Genomic DNA, 18120 nt, shown 5'->3' with positions numbered 1-18120 from the left:
CACCATAGGAACAACACATGTCTACTCTATAGCAGTCCCATCCAATAGGTTGATGTTATATTTAAACCCATAAAAGGTGAAATGCAATCATGGTTCGAAAGCTTGAAAGCTATTTTTTCCTTTCCTTTCCAACTGCATGGAGTTCAGTGCAATTACAGATTCTAATCTCTGTCTTTCTCTCTTACACACACATATAATTCTATGTTGCTCATGTTTTTCAATCTTTTCCCTATTCCACCTGTTTATCCCAAAGTAGGGTAATCTATCTCTAATGTAGTCCTGGCAAATATATGTATGATATACACTACTCCTTGACAAGGTAGGATATCCCATAATCCTCATGATTGCTGCACTTCTTCAATCCATTCAAGATTTCAGCAGAATGGCGTCATGATCCCTATTGGCATGAGGTTTTATGGGCAATAAAGTACATGGATGGGCTCATTTTACAAAATAAGTGGGACACATGTGCTTCCCAGGGTATCTGGTAGAAGTTTTCCCTATTCTTCAGTAGGAAAGTAAATCACTTGGAATGTAATCAGTTAATAAAAGAGCAGCCCTCCCTTATGAGTTCATTATTAGATATCAAGTTCAGCACCCCCAAGAGGTAAGCTTGTGGTATGTTACATTTCCATTACCTTATTGAAAAGAGCCAAGTGCTTGCACTCAATCAGATTAAGGGCAGGCAAAACCTTTTTGTCATGATATATATATATATATATATTTCAGTACGACATTTCATTTCAGAGAACAGAGGCATTCTATTAAGATCCGTAACGGTATTTGAAAAAATGTGTGCAAACCCCATCTCTGATATAGATATTACCTCTAAGTTGCATTTACTTTTCATTATATAATCTCTCTAGCCCAGATGGCAGTTCTCATACTAATATTCAAAAAAGTACATCAAAAAGAGCCACGTTGCTGAAGAACAGCAGCTTCAAATACACGAAAATATTAGCAATATCTGTGCCCTTATCTATTATTGCTTCAGGAATTCTGAATTCCAGGGAGCTGAGCTATCTTGATAAAGATGCTCTTAGGATAAACCTCTTCCTGCACTGGGGCGCCAATTGCTCTGGTGTTAACCTTACTAGTTTCTCAACTTACTGAGTATAAATGGTGCATGACTAGTGTAACAATGTGAGTCTCAAATCTGATAATATTTCCTGGTTCTGTGCTTTGGGAATTCGAAAGATTTTTCTATCTATTAAAAAAAATGTCCATTCTATCTTTCAGTATAAAAGGGTCAATGCAGTCAGCAACAAAGTTGTCAGTTAAAACAATCAATTAAAGCAATACATTAAAAATCCAATATATAACCAAAATGTAAGAAAGTGGTGTGTATACAGGGGAGTGATGGTAGTGAAGAAATAGTGAGAATGATAAAAACAGCACTGACAAAAGTAATAAAATATCTATTTCAAAGCCTGCAAGAATAGAATTGGCTTACTCTGATGCCTAAAAGTTAACAAAATAGAAATGATGTGAATAAAGACCCTTCCCAGGAATGGGGTGGCAGCTCACAGGAACCAGTGTGTGTGTGTGTGTGTGTGTGTGTGTGTGTGTGTGGAATGTGGCAGCTTCATCCCTCATGCCTAGCCATTTGTGTATAGCTGTGGCCAGCTGCAGGGGATGATGGGATCACCCGCCAAAATTCAAACTTAAACTGGCCTATGGTGGCCTAGTTCGAGGACAAAGTTTTGGCAGTGAACCAGGGAAACCAAGGCTTCCCTCAGGTCCACCACTGGAGCATTTAAATGGACTGTGCTGTCTACCAGTAGTGCAGTCAGTAGCTGAGCAAATGGGGAATTTGGCTCTGTCCTCACGACCATCAGGTAATACTTGGTATTTTGTTGTTGGCTCGGCATTTTATTGGTGAATAATTGTAACCTGAGAAATACTAGGGTAGATATATACAAAACAAAACAAAATATCTGTATATTGGGTAAGGGAAACCTCACTGTTCTAGGTCAGCTCACTAGACATCATTCTAGGCAATTGTCATCACTGGATGGTTCAGCCTTCCTGGTGAAGGTGTTGCTTTATCTGGAGCAAATACCCTTGTTTGCTGTATGTTGACATATTTATTCTCGGCAACTATTCATGATAATCTGTGATGAGGGCCTGCCCAGTCCCCTTGAATTAAAGCGATCATTAGCACCAGCAATTGGGCAGTTGTCCAGGCATCAAGGAAGCCCCCCCCAGTGACCCTTCAAATCTCATCTATCACTTTTGCATGATGAAATTTTGATAGGCAAGTCATTGCAGCAATTGATGTTGCCAACAGCCATAGACTGCACTGGACTCTCAAGGTTTGTTCACATGATCAATCGGTTCCCAAACTTGTTAACTTAATTTTCTTGAGCTAAGAAAGCTTTATAATTCTTCATGAACATGAACAAATTATTATGCAAGGGACATTCCTGTACTAGGTTGAGTGTACTGGCTATCCCCTACTGTTCTTGTCTAATATATCAAAGCAAAATATCCATCCTTGGTTTAACTCCTCTGATAAACTTACTTGTGACTGGCGTTGTTCCACAAAATGTGATTATGTAATGACCCTGTTCACGTGACCCATGGATAGATACTTCAGTTCAACAAATGCATTTAAAGTCTTTAATGCTCCGTTAACAGTTCAGAATGAGGTCAACCGATTCATTTCATGCACACAAGTTATTGTATCATTGCCTGTTGAAACACAGCTCTGTGAAATGCCGTCTGCTAATTATGGCAACCTGTTTATGGGAAGAGCTTTTCTGCATAGTTCCCGCACTTTTCTCCATGCCTTTACGAATCACAAAAGAGGGTTTGCATCTTTGTGACAACATGATTGAAAGTGCAGCTACATGTAGGTAGTTGGTCTTTCACATCATTGATAGCTTATCAAGTGGCTCAGCTTCTGTGTGACTGTATGTCAAGCAACAAATGTGCTCTTATTTGCCTGTATGAACTGAGCTCGAAGTAGGTGTTAAAAGTAGAATGAAGAAGAAATGCAGGTCACAGGCACACCATACATTGAAAGCATTCTTATACCACTTTAACACTCATCGTTTCCCAGCCACCAAGAAAGAAAAAAGAAAATCATGGAAACTACTTATCAAGCTATAGTTCCCATGAATATTTGGTGGAAGCCATGTCTGTCAAAGTGGTATAATAATGTTTTAAATGTATAGAGGTAAAAGGTAAAGGACCCCTGGATGGTTGTTTTTTTTAGTCGTTTAGTTGTGTCCGACTCTTCGTGACCCCATGGACCAGAGCACGCCAGGCACTCCTGTCTTCTACTGCCTCCCGCAGTTTGATCAAACTCATGCTGGTAGCATCGAGAACACTGTCCAACCATCTCGTCCTCTGTCATCCCCTTCTCCTTGTGCCCTCAATCTTTCCCAAAATCAGGGTCTTCTCCAGGGAGTCTTCTCTTCTCATGAGGTGGCCAAAGTATTGGAGCCTCAACTTCAGGATCTGTCCTTCCAGTGAGCACTCAGGGCTGATTCCCTACAGAATGGATAGGTTTGATCTCCTTGCAGTCCATGGGACTCTCAAGAGTCTCCTCCCCTGGATGGTTAAGTCCAGGCAAAGGCGATTATGGGGTTGCAGCACTCATCTCGCTTCAGGCCAAGGGAGCTGATGTTTGTACACAGACAGCTTTCCGAGTCATGTGGCCAGCATGACTGAACCACTTCTGGCACAATGGAACACCATGACAGAAGCCAAAGCACATGGAAATGCTGTTTACCTTTCCGCCGCAGTGGTACCTATCTATTTGCACTAGTGTGCTTTTGAACTGCTAGGTTGGCAGGAGCTGGGACAGAGCAACAGGAGCTCACTCCGTCACATGGATTTGAAACACTGACCTCCCAATCAGCAAGCCCAAGAGGCTCAGTGGTCTAGACCACAGCGCCACCGGCCCCTTTCTTCTTCTTCTTCTTCTTCTTCTTCTTCTTCTTCTTCTTCTTCTTCTTCTTTACCTTTTTAAATTTATGGTACAGGTGTGACCACAGACTCCTGTTTGAAAAGGTGTCTTTGTTCTTATGACCCTCTCTTGGAGATATCACAACCCGAGGAGTAGCTAACCTGATGCTGTTGCATCAAGAGGACCACAGACTATCCATGCCTGCTCTAAACCCCGACCCCCATTATACCATAAAAGATACGACTGCAGTAGAAAGCAGAGGCAAAGCAAAATCTCAGATATCCCCCGAAAGCTTTCACTGACAATAGTATGTCATCCTGTTCTTAAAATATGTATCTGAAGAATAAAGACTAAAGGCATGCCCTTATCTAATGCAGAATTTGTTCACTTTTACACTGCATTATTTTTAGTGACAGCTCATTGTTTGAATAGTTCTGTTATTCAGACATCACCTTCAGAAATATCTGTGTGCCTAATTTTCTTTTAAGGGATTTCTTAAAATATTTATTTTACTCAACAACAAGTATATACATGTGCATATATGTGCCTAAATGAATATCATGATTCTGTGGACTCTAGTGTACTTTGATAAATAGTATTCAAATCATGTTAGCCGCCCTGAGCCCGGCTTCGGCTGGGGAGGGCGGGATATAAATAAAATTTATTATTATTATTATTATTATTATTATTATTATTATTATTATTAAAGATTTTCAAGGTAGACAGTGCAATCCTGTTCATCAGGGATAGCTGATAGAGCACCCTCCAGATGTCGTTGGACTATAACTCCTATCTTCCTTGACCATTGGTCATTCTGGCTCAGTTGTTCCCAACAGCCACCATGTTGGCTGCCCCCTGCTGTATGTGGCAACTCAGAAGTACCTTTATTTTGAATGAGGCCTTTCCAAACCAAGTGTGTATTGGATTGCAGTCTAAAAATCTTTACAAACATATGGTGGTGTGGAAGCTTCTTTACATGGTACAATCCCAAACAGTTGCAGTTTATGGGATGTGGCAATATGTCGGTGAACATCAGGACTATATGGGCATGGTTCTTTTCAATATATTTTCATTCTATCTTCTTTCCAGATAGCATGATGACAGGGTGGAAGTAACATGAGACTGAGTAGAGGAAAAACCCACATTATCTCGACTGCCTTGCCAGAGTGGTGCATGCTCTATTTATCTCCTGCTTGGACTACTGCAATGCGCTCTATATGGGGCTACCTTTGAAGGTGACCCGGAAACTACAACTAACCCAGAATGCGGCAGCTAGACTGGTGACTGGGAGTGGCCGCCAAGACCATATAACACTGGTCCTGAGAGACCTGCACTGGCTCCCAGTACATTTCCAAGCACAATTCAAAGTGTTTGTGCTGATCTTTAAAGCCCTAAATAGTCTCGGCCCAGAATACCTGAAGGAGCGTTTCCACCTCCATCGTTCAGCCTCCATCACTGAGGTCCAGCGCCTAGGTTCCCTCACTGTGAGAAGTGAAGTTACAGGGAACCAGGCAGAGGGCCTTCTTGGTAGTGGCGCCTGTCCTGTGGAATGCCCTCCCATCAGATGTTAAGGAAATAAGGAACTATCTTACTTTTAAAAGACATCTGAACGCAGCCCTGTTTAGGGAAGTTTATTATGTTTAATGCTGTACTGTGTTTTTAACATTTGGTTGGGAAATGCAGCCAGATGGGCGAGGCATAATTAATCAATTATTATTATTATTATTATTATTATTATTATTATTATTATTATTATATCTACTCAATGCTGCCTTGGATATAATTTACTAAAGGGGTAGGATCTGAGTCATAGGAAGTGCATTGACATCACAGATGATAGCACACTTATCAATCTACCATCTTTTAAGCTTTCTCCCAGAATAACTCTTTTGCGTTACTAATGGCATTGGGAACAGTGCATTGAATAAATTCATAGAAACCCTTAGAAGTTTGTTGCCACTGATGAAGTTATGGTAGCCTATCAAACTTCTTTTCTTAGTAGGCCAGGGCACATCTTAGCAATTTGATCTAAATAATGGCTGTTGTTCATTTCTGTCTTCATTGCTCTTTTTAGACTTTAACTAAAAGCTAGAGGGGTTTTTTTGGTAATAATTTCCTCCTTTAGTCTCATTTAGAAATAAAAAGCATTATTGTATCCAGCCAACTGAACTTCAAAAGGACAATTTATGACAATGTTTTCCATTTACAGTTCCTATAGAGTTTCTTTCTGAGATTTGTATAGACTTCTTTTAGAAATGAAGTATAACTAGTTCAACTGGCCATTTCAGAAAAGATCTACAGAAAATTGGCCCATTTTCCCCCTTTTGAATCTCCTAACGTTTTTCCCCCCCAAAGAACTCCTCATTTTAGAATTCTGCGACTCCTTTCCTTAGAAATGTGTGTGGCTTTTCTATATATATAATGGAAACCTTAGCAAGCTTTTTTGAAGCCCTCAGAAAGAGTTTTGGAAGAGCCACAAGCTGGTCCCTTTTCCAGATGAAAGTTCTTCTTATATGTCTTCAAAAGACATAATGAATATAAACTAGCTATAGAAATGGGATTACACTGATGTCAAGAGGCCCTCTCTTCCCATGCTTCATATCTATATGCTATTTCATTCAAATATCCTGGGATACTTACTGTATTAACCTTTGTGCTGTTTCCTACACATGCTTTATGATCCTTCAGGGACCCTTTTGATTTCACTGTCTGCACACCCCCTTTATTCTGTTGATATGCTACTGACACTCTTCTTCCGTTTCCTTCCATATTGTTTTCATGCAGTTCTCTTTTCTCTGATACTATGTGCCAGAGCAGATGTTATGAGCAGAAAACTATGAAAGCTGGTGGCCAAAAAAGTTCTTGAAATACAAGTTGTCTCTCAAATTTTGGAAATATGAGCACAGAAAATATGTCAGCCAGTAATATGATGGGTCACACCAGTATATAATAGTAGTATCATTTATGATACCTTCAAAAACTTCTGGATATCATTCTTTTTTTAAAAAAATAAAAAAGTAAGCCTTGCCAGTGGGTATCCTAAAATAGAGCTGCCATATTTCAAAAGTAAAAATCCGGACAGAAAAGTTGTTGAGCTTTTTCTTAGTTTTGCCCAAAGTTGTTGAGCTTCTGTTGCAAAATCACAAAGAAATTGGACATTTTTGAGCTATTTCTAAAGAAAATCTGCAAAAACAAAACTGCCTACACTGGCAGCCATACGTCCAGTTTTACCAGATATTATGCCAATTTCTGCCCGGACACTGTTTGCAGCTGCAGTATTCCGGATATGTTCAATAAAATCCAAATGTATGGCAACCCTATAAATGAAATAACTCATTAGCCAGTCACCTGGGTAAATAGATAAATTGTAGCCATGCTGAATTTAGCATCCCCCACCTTTTTCCCCACTTGGTAGCCAAAAATTATTTTCCAGATTTTTCAAAACTTTAAATAAGTGTATTTTCATACAATGCTGATAGACCTTTACTACTCTGGCCACAGAGTAGACTAAAGGGGGGGTAGCTCTCTTCCACTTTCTAACTTGCATAAACGGCATTCACATGTGCACAAAAATAGCACAGGAGAGGTTTGATAGAGCCAGGAGACAGAGGAGATAGAGACAGGAGAGGTTTGAGAGAGCCAGTGTGGTGTAGTGGTTAAGAGTGGTAGACTCGTAATCTGGTGAACCGGGTTCACTTCCCCGCTCCTCCACATGCAGCTGCTGGGTGACCTTGGGCTAGTCACACTTCTCTGAAGTCTCTCAGCCCCACTCACCTCACAGAGTGCTTGTTGTGGGGGAGGAAGAGAAAGGAGAATGTTAGCCGCCTTGAGACTCCTTTGGGTAGTGATAAAGCGGGATATCAAATCCAAACTCTCTTGATACTAAAGGACTATGGCACAGAGCCAGGTTTGCATCAGCAGCTTTGGTGTTAAAAAGCAGAATGCACTTTCCTTCCTGACAGGAAATAAATATATTGCCAATCATTCTGCTAATCAATTTGATCCCACTATTTATTTATTTATTCATCCTTCCTCTCTTTTTGATTTTAAAAAAGTTTAAATGTTAAACTTGAAGATTTCAGAACAGCTGTCTATTCCTTAAATAATAGATCAGGTTTTAAGAAAGACTTTGAAGAATATCCAACATTCATCATACTCAGCTGAAATTAGTGAACTTAAGTTGAAGAGTACAATGTCATTATGCTGCTAGAATTGACTTAAGACACTAGAAATAATATTGAGGCTGCCAAAACATAAATAGAAACCCTATGGATGAGATAAGCATCTGTGTCAAACAGTAAAGAACAACTCAGCTGTAGGTGGGTCAAAACGGTGCCAAGAAATTTAGAATATGGTTCGGTATTGGCCTCCATTCTCAAGGACTTATGCGTGTCTCTCTTTCATCACTAATAAACAATTACAATAGCTACTTCTCGCATAGAACAATACACAGAACAAAATCTAGAATCATATTGTACCTGAGGATGCTGAATTTCCTTCCCATAAGGAAACATAGGATAGTACTCTTCACCTCTCCTGTATGCTTATTTTTTCACTTCAGATTTTCTAAAGGAAAATAGATTTGTCCACACATGATTTGGTCAGTGATTCATACCATTAGTACAATATTCATTTTAATATGAATGCAGAATGGTGATGTGTAATCAATACTGATACAAAGCTCATTATTTTGCATTGCATGTTTTTGTTTCCTTGGCAACAATTTCTCTATCTCTCTTGACAAAAAAAATCCATTTGGAGTAATTCCAATGGATAAATGTCACTTGTACCTGTGTGCTTGTGTTCCATAGTTAAGCTTTTCCTACTATGGTCCCCAGGTGCTATTGGCTTGGCCAAAGATTCTAAATGCAGATTGCCAAATTCTCATTATAGTTCAGTCTCAACTTTATAACAATGCACTTCATTACCCTGAGAACTGTACTGTCTATTTAGCTAAGAGAATTAGAACATAAAATATGCCTTGGTAGATCAGACACATCTAGCCCATTGTTCTGTTTTGTCAGCAGCCAATCAACATATTTAGAGATGAGAGAGCCAATTTGAGCTTATTATGTAACGCGCAGAGGCGCATGATTTGAAATTTTTAAAAACTAAAAGTGATTTGAAAATAGTATCCACTGGCAATGTACTTTGAGCTCTTTGTTAACAAATTTCTCCCTGCTTTGTTTCCCCCTGTTTGTTCCATCTTGTTTTGTGTTTGGATGCTTTCATCATGAGTTTGCTACTCCATAATTAGTCCATAAATTTCAAGTGTATCTGTGCCAATAGGATTTAAGCCAGTGAAATATTATAGAAGCACCATCAACAACTCTGCAGTTCAAGGTCTCTCACTATTTGTGAGATGACCTCTAATTTTACTAGCTTGTAATTTGGGCCATTAAAATTTGCTTAGTATGACAAACTATGACTTCATCTCAATGGCAGATTCAAATAAAATCTGAGAGAAAGTTGTTTGAGCTAGTTTTAGGTTACATATGTCAGTGTCACTTGCTTGATATTTTCTTTTAGTTTCAAAGTAAAGGCCCAAGGTCATGAGCAAGGAGCTTGCATTGGGCAAGGGTGACCACATGCTCTGGAATCTTGGCCATCTTGGCTGATAAAAATTAGCAGGAAGGGGACAGCTGGCTGAGCCATGGAAGTGGTTAATACCTCCTTGTGAGAGGGGCTGGTCACTGCCTGCTTGAAGGAGGCAGGTGTTATGGACTGGCTGGATGTAGAGGATAGGTGGGAGGCACCAGCTGAGGAACCCCCAAGGGAAAAAGGCTCAGAACTAGGGGATTGGTGGTGGTGTAGCAATGATGAATAGTCAGAGGGAGAAGAGGGAGCAGACTGGGAGAAGGAGGTGCTGGAAGCTGAAGAGCAAGAAGAGGCTGTGATAGAGAGAATCAGAGGCAAAAGCAGAGGCTGCAGAGGAGGGAGACCAAGAGGCAGAGACAAGGCCAACTGCTGAAGAAGGGAGGGAGTCTCCTCCTCCTGGTGTGACCAGCTCTTCTTCCCCTGGTCTCCCAGAACCTGAAGAGGTAAGAAGAGGATGGAGCAAAGACAGACAAGTTGAAGGAGCCCCAGTTTGCTTGGGAAGAATCTGAGGGAAAATGAGACTTGACAGTTGTGGGAAGACAGAGACCTTCAGTCTTCCCAACTGCCTAATTGGGGCAAGATCTACTTGAAGGAGTTGTTGTGCTTACTAAGCTTGAGCTGTTTTGTTTCTTTGCATAATGAGCTAACTTCACTGACACCTTGTGAGTTATTGCTCACCTGCTCCTGACACCTGCCCTGACAGCAGGGATAAAGCCAAGAAAACCCTCCCTGGATTTCCGGCCAGGTGCCAGTCTCCCCTTCTTGGACAAGGTTCTTGAGTAGGTGGTTGTGAAGCAGATCCAGACACTCTTGTAGGAACTTTATTTTCTAGATCCATTTTAGTCAGGGTTTATGACTGTTTTGGGCACCCTGTATGATGGCATCTCTCAGGAGAGAAACAGGGGAAATGTGTCCCTGTTAATTCTCCTCAACTTCTCAGTGACTTTTGATGCCATTGACCATGATATCCTTCTGGAATGGCTGTCCGAATTAGTATGGGTGGTGGTAATTTTGTGGTGATTCCAGTCTACTTGGATGGCCATTTCTAGAGGGTGATGCTTGAGGAGTACTGTTCAGCTCTATGGAGCCTTCAAAGTGGGGTTCCTCAGGGTTCTAAATTTCAGTATTGTATGAACTTTTATGCACATTTTCCTGTAATATACACATTATTGTTATCACTCTTTGATTGCAGTACTGCATTCCAAAATTTAGAGAAGTGTGCGTTTTTAAGGATATCTGTGTTTCAGTTTGTGCATTGTTTGGGGGAGTGCAAATGTGGGAATTTGACATTATACTGTGAATCATATAGAATTTCTCCCCCATCTCCAAGTGTACTTTGGATCTTCACATTTCTGTCTACTCATTAAGTCCTAATCCCCATCCACTTTGGACTCAATGGATGCAATCACTCTCACACCCCAGAAAAGATGTTAGACAGGCTGGCTACACAATATGAAGTAAGCTTATTTTCATGAAATAGCTGTGCTAAGAAGTCCCAGTGCATCTTCCCTGATGAGTGTTAAGGGAACATGAGGTGTGTACTTTAAGGATGCTCTACTAAAAATAGAAGTTTTTCTGTTCAAACATCACAATAACATCTTGACATGAATTGGGCCTTAGTAGCTGACAAATTGATTTCAAATACTAGATTCATGATTAATCTTCACATTTGAAAGCTAGAGCATATCTATATGAAGTTTAATCTCATTTATGAGTTCATTTTTATATATATTGTAAGACCGAGTTCAATAATTTTGCTGGCTATGCTGTTTGCTATTCATTGCTTTCATTTGATTGTTAACCAGTTAAGAAATGAAGCTATTCCGAGTTGATCTTTGACTTGTTAAATGTCATTCGTCCAGCATGATAGTCTTATGCAGAGCTTGTGACAGAGTAAGTGGGCCTGAAAATATCAGCAGGAACAATTACAAATCAATGCATGCAGAGTAAATAATTTCAGCAGCTCTGGAAAACATCATTTGTCAATGGAAAGCAGTTTCAAAAGTGCACAACGACATTATATTGTTTGCTATGTAAAATAGTAAATGACAAACTTTCTAACAGGAATCGGACTTTTAACTCCCATCAGCACCAATCAGTGAGGCCAATAGTAGGAATGGGTGGGCAATATTAAAGTCTGATCTGCCCCATTTCTGTATGAGCACATGGCTAAGTCAGTTCCATGTCTGGGATGATTTTTAATGGGAAATAATCTAAAATCCGCGTGGAAACACATTTTAAAATGCATCAGGGAATACAATTGCACACAACCTCCATTCCTCCAGCTGTCCATAGCCTAAAGAAGCTGAAAATTCAGAAAGTCTTCCTGGGAGTGATAGAGCCAGCATTCTCAGGCGGAGTTGAATGGGAAAATATGGCTGCCATTGTAGAAACACTAGAGGCAGCCATTTTTTCTGTTGTATAATTACCCCAAAGAGTGGTAGGATATCATCAAGTCCCATTGTTCCCAAAGGGACTTGCTGTGTTTTCAAAGTGAGTGGTGGCAAGGTACCCTATGTGCTAGCCATTCCAGGCTGTATTGTCCTATTTTCAGAAGTTTAAAAGAAATATCTTTATAAAGAGAGGAACAAAGGCAACATGCAACCCATGTAACATCTCATAAAGGAATACACAGGACTGCTCATTCTGAAGTAAAACCATGATCTCTGATCCATGTCATGATTAGTGATGTTAAATTCTCGAGAATAATCTTTTGGAGAATATTCTCGATTAATGAGGTGTAGACAACACAGAATTTACAGTTTGTGGAGAGTGTTCTCCAGAGAATTTTCTCAAGAATATTCTCACCTCACATCACTAGTTATGATTCACCCCTATTGAGACTGCTTTGGAATCCAAGTTCAATGGGCTCCTTGCCCCCCCCCCCAAACCAGTGATCAAGAATGACAAGAGTAATAGCCCAACAACATCTTTTCAGCCATAGATTCTTCATCCCTGTAAATAAAATAACATAATATATTTTATCCTCGTATCATGATGTGAAGTCAGATTCTTTATTTGGGTAGGCGAATTTTCCTTGCATTGCATAGGAGATGAAATGAGTAGTGTGTAGTAATGAGTTGTTGATAGTGCCTCTATAATATTTCACTGCCTTAAAAACTATTAGCACAGATACAACTGAAATTTATGGACTAATTACGGAGCAGCAAACTCACAATGAATGCATGTTGGGATCTTCAGACAACATAAGGGCTCAGAGGTAATGAAGAGCAAATTCTGTTGCAATTCTGAGTTGTAGTTATCTCTGTCTCTCTTTGTATTAAGTAGCAATCTTACAAGCCCTAACTTCTTCAGATTCCTGTGAATTCGTAGTAAAATGGGAGATCCAAGGATCAGTCCGCCAGCAACAGATAGCCAAATCTATTGAGCTATGCTTCTACAAGGACTGCATGAGTATTTGATGTCTCTAAGTAAAGCACCTCCATCTAATATGTTGAATTAACAGTTTTTAGATAGCAGCTCTGCGCTGCACAGAGTGTGTTGGTGGCTTGCAAACTATAGCTGTCATATTGTTCATTAAGTTACTTGAAATGTATACAAATAATGCAAACTAAATAGTGTGCAGGAGCTTGCTTTTGCTATTTTAGCTTGATATTTCTTTGTTAAAATGGTTACCAGGGTGTTTAGGACATGGATTTACTGTCTATGCATGGTGTCCGTAATGACCCAGTAGACCAGAACATCTTCAGAAGAGCTGTCACAATCTATCAAATCAATGATCTGTGAAATATAAATTCTCTATGGAAGCTGTTATGGGCCATTAAATAAATAATACCTGTTTTATAAACTCTATGTTAACTCCATGGTTATTAGAGAAGGTCAAGGTGGTCGGAAGAGAAAAAGAAGTAACTTGAAGGCCTGACTAAAATTCAAATTACATAAAATCCTTGTCACAATACGCTGACAGTTTCTTATAGATATTTTCTTATAAAATGAAATTCTAATGGGACGAGGCAGAATGTGAAACACCACAACCCACCACTTACCTGATCACACCTCCTAAGATTTGGAGGCAGATTTTCAGTACTGGTAGAAGGTTAGTTTAATTATAACTCAACAAAGTGCTTGCTCCTGCTCTGGCATGGCAGTAGGGGTCATAAGGGCTTCTGAACCAGTCCATGAAAGTCAGTACACCCATGTACACATAGCATGTGTATATAGCCAAATATAGCAATGTTCTGTTGCACCCAGGTTTCTGTATGGGACAGTGTCCACAACTGTTGCTATTAGACCTGAGCCAAAAGTTCTTCCTTGAGCAAAAGAATGAGATTTTATTTTTTCTCACCTGCTGAGAAACCAAAAACCACTTTGCATTTTTTCCTTCAAATATTCTCCATCATTTTGTGGGTGGGCGGCAGCCACTGTTTCGCCTCAGAATAGTCTGGAATGATGATAGGTCTGGAATGTCATATGCAAAATGGCAGCCAGGCTGACACCACCATTGTGGTTCTTCTCACCACTTTCAGTCAAAACTTAGGTAGAAAAGAGATGCTAGTGCCACTAGTGGTGGAACTTGGGGTATCAAATTTCCATGGCACCCTGTGCGACATAAAAATTTGGTGCCTCTCACACTCCATTCTAAAGAATAGTTGCTGTGCCCCCTGCAGTTAAGGCTCCCTTCCCAGTGCAACTGAACCAGCCACACTCCCCTAAATGTACTTCTGGTGCTACTGCTAATGGTCAGCTCCACCCTCAAGGAACTATTACAAAATTTCTCCTGACCCAATAAAAATTTGGTGAAATTATTTGCCCACAAATAGGGTGGAGAGTATAAGAGGCCATTTGTGCACAGCTTCTAGTTACTATACTTCAAGGCTAGTATTAGTACTGCTGTCAGATAGAACCAAGATTCCCCTAACATTCTCGCCTGGATATGTGTTTACAGCTAATGAAGAAACAATAATGCTGGTGCTACTCCCTTATTATTGGTTGGTTTAGTTTATGTAACATATATTTGTTCATTCCAATTGATCTCTCTTGGGGTTTTTTGCTTACCCTTGCAGTGCTTTAGGGGAAAAAAACATTCCCATTCCATTTTCATGAAATCTGCATAAGCACTGAGATACTTGACCACTCTTAATGGATACAGTGCAGTACTTCTCTCTGGCCTTTCATGTAATTTTCAGCCTGATACTAAAAGTCAGCACAATTAGTGAGTAAGCATCAATTAACAGGGAGCATCAGTGAAGGAAGCTCAGCAATGAAAACATTTGCACATATTGAACATCCTACCTAATAGAGGATAGTTTAAGTGCTGCTGTTAATGAATGTTTATCATTTCCTTAGTGGTACGCATGGACTTTAGAGAGTATTTCCATCTATAAGACAATGTGGTAGATATTTTGTCTTTGTAGAGATCTTCACTTGTCAGTTCATCTCCCCAGAATCTGCCGAGAATCCTAATCACATAGCATCCAAAAAACTATCTCCTTCCATCTCTCTCTCTCTCTCACTCTCTCTCTCTCACACACAGAGGGAGAGGAACTATACAGACGAATTTTAGAGTCCTTTCACATTTAATAGGGCTTCATAGGATAATGTGCCATTCAGATATCACAAAAAGGAATTGACAGCAAGCTTTTTGCTTTGTTTTTTTACCTTGCCAGATTTTTATTTCTGATTCTCTTACCGTCTCTATGATTTTGTTGTAATTTTCCTCTCATTGATCCCTATCTGCTCCATTTTGGGGTGTGTGTTGGGGGGAGTGATGGAGTTTTAGATCCTATACATGCAAGGCTTCCTTAGATCCACTGCTGCCATGCCCATTGCACATCCATTTTTTCTCCCTCTCACCCTTAGTGCTCTCATAGTCTGGAACGCCTCTTCTCAGATTATGCCTGTTAAAACATATGTGTGCAAGATTCAGTGCTTCTTGCTTAACCCAAATGGAAGTTTATGCACATTTAATCAATAGGCTAATCAACTAATATTCATATTATTAATCTATTAAAATTTCATTAATCATGTTACAACCTTAGTAAATATTAAAGTGCTACTGTTTCCTGTGGGAGATAGTATAAGGACGGAAATGTTTCTGGAATTTATGACTAAGATATTTGATTTCATCAGCCAGATAAAAAAAATAGAGGACAAATTTACAACAACCTTACTGCAAAAAATCTTGATGACCAGAACTGGAAAACCAGTAAGATAAAATCTTGCTAGATGAATGGCTTTGCAAACTTTGGGGCACTGCCTAGGTTCTTTAAATGATTTATTTTATAAGAGCCTGGGAGGAAATTCAACCCTTTGACATCTTCCAGGCCAGGCAGGTAGAAATCTTTAATTATGCTATGAAGCTTTATAAAGCACCATGATAGTTTCTAACTCCTTGCCAGTGTTGTGACTCATTTCAGCTATGCCATGGAAGTAGTTGAACATATGTTTAACATCTCACCCCCAATATAGCTTTTTCTTCATTTTGTTATTTTGATAATCAATGTAACAAGATTATGAAAGCATTTTAAAACAATAATAATATTGGTTATTTATATTTGGTTGGATATATTTGGTTGGATTCAGGTATCCATGAGCAGCGATTTTCTAATTGATATGGTACCCTTGGATTCCACTTCTCATTTCCCTTCTCAGCCACCTTTACTTGGGGGCAAGGCTTCTGGAGCATTGGGGGAGAGAGTGTGTGTGGGGAATTCAGGTGTGAGGGAAATCAGTTGAAATTGCTTCTACTTCCACTTCATTTCATGGGGGTACCTAAATGACACAATGGGCACTTTGCATTTGTGATAATAGAAGAAGGTGCATACACCAACATGGACCTCATTTTCCGAGTTATCAAGGATAGGATTCCCTCATCTAGTTAATGGACAAACAAGGCAAATAGGGCAAAGATAGGGCTGAACTTGGAGTTACCACACCTCTTTGAATAAAAAAAAAGCCTGAGTATAGTCTGTGTTTGGGGGGGGGGGCGGAATTAATGTTTGGTGTTTCATCGTGTTTTTAATATTCTGCTGGGAGCCTCCCAGAGTGGCTGAGGAAACCAAGCCAGATGGGCAGGGTATAAATGATAAATTGTTGGTTGTTGTTGTTGTTCCAATAATAATAATAATAATTTATTATTTGTACCCCGCCCATCTGGCTGGGTTTCCCCAGCCACTCTGGGCGGCTTCCATAGAAAACCAAAAGTACACTAAAATATCACAGATTAAAAACTTCCCTGAACAGGGAAGTCAACTATGCTGAGGATATGGCATACATGGGGAATGACTTCCATTAACCTATTTAAGTTTTGCTTTTGACTTTTTCTTCACACTTTCCATTGGAATGGAGTGGGTTTTGTGGATTCCTGCATAAATTTATGTATAATCCATTCTGAATTATAGCATCTTATGGATTCAGGTGTTCTGCAAAGTTAATTAAGGGTATATATGAAAAGTGCCTTCAAAACTGTAAAGTTTGTAAGAAAATTCCGTGGAAATAGGGAAAAGAGTGCGAAGTGGGATCACCACCCCCGATAAGTCTTGCCTTTCAGGCAAAACTTTCTAAACTAGGACAGCCATGCCTTTAGAAAGTGAATGAACATTTTGCTATGCAGCTAACTCCTGTACTAGCCTTATCTGCTATTTATCAGATGGCATTACCCATCTGACAAATAAATCACCCTGCCTTCTAATCCAAAGTAGATAATTACTTGCATGTAACTTGGATTCCATTCAGAACATGATTGATTACAGCCAAAATTGTATACCATGATTCATCAATTGATAATTAGATCTCTTCTCATTGAGCACTTCACTTGTGTCATTATGATCAGTAGTGATAAAGGCAAGGGTTGCTGATTGCATATGTTCAAATAAAACAATAACTACAGGGTCCTAAAAAGCTCACAATCAAGTAATTGATTGGTTCCCCCCTCCTTTTCCCTTTGTGCCCTAATATTCTCAGCATACCTTAGACATATATACCTCTTCTCATTTTGGGCTTGCTCCTAATTTCCCTATCAATATTATCTGAAGATCGAGCCAGAATGCAGATTGATCTTACACTGATGTGATATTCATGGTTCAGTTTCTGCATGATTTTCTTTCAACTAGAAAATGACAATACTGCATGTGACAAATGCTCTGTGTTTTGTTTTGTTTTTTGCATGTCTGAATGTGTAAGGGGATGTTGTAATTCATACACAACATGCACACACAGCATAGTTTTGTGGTGAACCTTTTGACAGCTTGGGCATTTCAAGGACTTCAGTCTCTGGTGTGATTGTTCTGATGAGCAGAAACTAGGATTCCAAATAAAAAACTAGATTCAAGGCATACAAGAAAACTTCCCCATAGAATGATTTTTGATGTTAGAATATATATATATATGCACACATACAAAATATGACTCCAAAAACCAGTTTATGTGACATTAATGTTTGATGACCACTGCTTAGATTTTTCTTAATTGGCTCATTAAGACAAAATCATTTATATGGGATCTCTGCCAAGGAGCAGAGTTTTTTCCAAGCAATGTGCCAAGTGGAAAAGTGAGAGAAATGTCTGGCAAGCTGATCTTAAGCACATATGCTTCAAAAAAGATCCTCTAGCGAGCTCGCTGTAGCTTACTTCCAAATAAATTTCCTT

The sequence above is a fragment of the Podarcis filfolensis genome (genome assembly GCF_964270895.1).
Source record: "Podarcis filfolensis genome assembly, chromosome: 4".
Taxonomy (NCBI): Eukaryota; Metazoa; Chordata; class Lepidosauria; order Squamata; family Lacertidae; genus Podarcis; species Podarcis filfolensis.
Note: the sequence above shows the minus strand (reverse complement) of the source record.